Here is a 3,586-nt window from a genome sequence, read left to right on the forward strand (position 1 = left end):
CAGTTACCATGACTCTGAGACCAGAGACATGAGCTGTTTCCCCTTGCAAGGCACTTTTGCTTTCATAAATTCCTTACGTGTGTGAGGTTTCTAGGTTCGTTTTCTTGCGTAACAGAGAAAGAACTTTTAATTTAGAAAATGGTCCTATAACAGATTGTCATGGAGTGAACTGTGTTCCCCAAATTATGTGTCAGCTTGGTTGGGCCATGATTCTCAGTGGTTTGGCAGCTATGTGATAATTCCCCAAGATGTGATCTAATGTAATAAAACAATAAGAAGATTGGAGTGGCATACCAAACCGGTGCAATTGCCTGTCATCAAGTCTATTCTAGTTCTTAACAATCCTGTATAGGGTTTCTGAGGGTGTAAATATTTATGAGAGCAGAACGTCTCATCTTTCTCCCTTAGAGCAGCTGGTTGGATTGCACTGTTGACCTTTTGGTTAGCAGTCCAGTGCCACTCCTACAGTGCCACCAGTAATGCCATCATGATCCTGATCTGATGTATGTGATAAGAACTTCTAATGCTTCCTTGTCACACCTCAATGGCACTTCTGGCCCATTCTGTGTATGGCACATCTTATTTTGCAGAGAACAATCTCCTCCAAGATTCCTTCATTCCAATTATCACATACATCTAAAATTTTCTAATTTTCTATTTTATGATCATTGCATCTTAATACAGTTCACTACTAATAAATATGCATACACTCTAAATCATTTATTATTGGAATGTTATTATTATTATTATTTAAGTTCAGAGACCACTGTGTTAGAGGAGATTATACTGGGCACCCAAATCGGAGTGAAATCTGAGTTGCAACCAATATCAGGAGGACCCATAAGTCCAGAAAGAGAAAGGAACAGTAATGGAACAGTCCTCAAGTTGAATAGCCACAGAAGTTAGACTCCAAAGCATACTCAGTACCCATTCATTAAAAGTCAAGATGAGCCTGTCCAGGAAGGGCTGATGAAACAAAATACAGATGGGTCTCTTGTGATGCAATGGTGAATAATTGTTATAAGGACTGATTGAGAGGGTTGGAAATCTAAAGGTGGACATTTTGTAGCAAGGAGGGGAGCAATTAACTTCTCAGTCTAGGAGCAGAGGACCCTGAGACCATCGATGGAGAAGAGCAGAGAGCAGGATCCTACACAGAGAAGCGGTGAGGCCTGAGATGGAGGTAGAGAAGACGACATCAAGAGATGGTGTGGCTGGGGACTCAGGATCAGGAGATGGAAAGGGGCTGAGGGTGCAGGCTTACAGGGTACACCTTTTGGTTGGGTGAGGATGCATGGACGGGGTGGTAACTATGCCAATGAAATGATAGATGATGGAATGAATGTAAAGCTAATGTTCTCTCATGTAGACTATCACACAATTCACAATAAAATATTTTTTTTAAAAAAAGCTAAAATGAATAGAGAGAAATACTGTTAACTGATGGTACATGGAGGGGATTATAATCATTGTAAGGTGTATGATTGGTTGAATGCAAAACTGATGATCTGCCCTGTAAACTTTCACTCAATTCACAATAAAAAGTTAAAAAAAAAAAAAAGTCAGGATAGCTACAGAAAACAAACAAACAAACAAAAACTTGCTTTGTCTTTGGACAACAGAGTGCACTGTGTTAAAATGTGAGATTATGTTAACAGACAGTGTGAGTAAATGTGCCTCCCTTTAAACTTACGGTGTCTCATATCCCTCTGTTGAACTCCTGCTGTGGTGCTGTAGGATCAGCATTGAACTGTGAACCACAAGGTCAGTGGTTCAAATACACCAGTTTCTCCTTGAAATTCACTATGAATCAGAACCAACTCAATGGCACTTAACAACAGCCTCTAGTGATTTGAAAGTTAACCCAAAAGCTACCACATCCCAAATTAGCAATTTGAACCAGCTCACAGATAATGGAAGACAGTAGCACTTCATGTTTAAGAGCAAAAACAGACATTGTTTCAAATATTAATTCTTAATATTTAATATAAACCTTGGAAATTCATGCATTCATGCATATAACCTCTCTAAATCCCTGTTTTATCATCAGAGAAATAGGGTATTATAAAGCCAATCCCATTGACCTGTTGTGAGGGGGAAATTAATATACTTTCCCAGAACATAATAATTTCTCAAAATATAGCTATTGCTATACTACTAATCTGTCAGTTTGTATTACTGTGGTAGCTTATGTGTTTCTGTGATGCTGGAAGCTATGCCATACATATTTTAAATACCAGCAGAGTTACCCATTTTAGTGGAGCTTCTGGGCTAAGATAGACTAGGAAGAAGGAGAGAAAGACTACTTCTGAATGGTTAGCCACTGAAAACCTCATGAATAACGGCTAAAATCCTTAATGAACACCAGCAGAACATTGTCAGATATAGTGTCAGAACATGAGCCCCTTCAGGATGGAAGGCACTCAAAATACACCTGGGGAAGAACTGCCTCCTCAAAGTAGAGTTAGTCTTAATGATGTGGATGGAGTAAAGTCTTTGGACTTTTATTGGCTAATGGGATACAACTAAAAATGAGAATAAACAGCTGTAAATATCTTTTGATAATCAGAAGAAGAAATGTATAAAGTATGAATCTAGAGAAATTGGAAGTCATCAAAAAACATAAAGATCAATATCTTAGGCATTAGTGAGCTGAAATAGACAGGCACTGGCCACTGTGTATTGGATAATTATATGGTTTACTATGCCAGGAATGACAAATTGAAGATGAATGGTGTATTCATCATGAAAACGAGCATTTCAAGATCTATCTTGAAGTACAATGCTGTCTGTGTTAGGGTAATAATTGTACACCTACAAGAAAGATCCTACTACTCATCTGTCAGTTTGTTGTACTGTGGTGACTTGTGTGTTGCTGTGATGCTAAAGCTATGCCATCGGTATTTTAAATACCAGCAGGGTCACCCATGGTGGACAGGTCTCAGAAGAGTTTTTAGACTAAGACATACTAGGAAGGAGGAGAAGGGAACCATTTCAGAATGGTTAGCCACTGAAAATCTTATGAATAACAACAGAGCATTGTCTGATATGGTTCCAGAAGATTTGCTTGTACTGGATATTAATGATATTGTCCAATGATATCCACATTCTGTTCGGTCACCTCTTTTTGGAATGGTCACAAATATGAATCTCTTCTTGTCAATGGGCGGTAGTTGTCTTCCAAATTTCTTGTCATAGATGAGTGAGTGCTTAGAGTGCTGTATTAGTTTCTTTTGTGTGTGTGTGTTGTTGTTGTTGTTTTTTAAGATTTTTATTGTGGATTGAGAGAAAGTTTACAGGGCATATCATCAGTTTTACATTCAACAAATCATATACCTTGTTTCATGACATTGATTATGATTCCCTCCATGTACCATGATTTAACATTATTTCTCTCTACCCACTTTAGCTTTTTTTTAAAAAAAAAACACACAAACAAAAAAACCCACACAGGCATATATAATTTACATCTCCAAAGGGCACATTCTGCAAGTCTGTTCCTGGCCACCAGTTCTTAGTCCTTCTCTTCTTAGTCCATGAATCTAGAGTCCTCAGACACTGCCCCTCTCCATGCCCCCATATCTGG

The sequence above is a fragment of the Chrysochloris asiatica genome, unplaced genomic scaffold (genome assembly GCF_000296735.1).
Source record: "Chrysochloris asiatica unplaced genomic scaffold, ChrAsi1.0 scaffold00737, whole genome shotgun sequence".
NCBI classification, from domain to species: Eukaryota; Metazoa; Chordata; class Mammalia; order Afrosoricida; family Chrysochloridae; genus Chrysochloris; species Chrysochloris asiatica.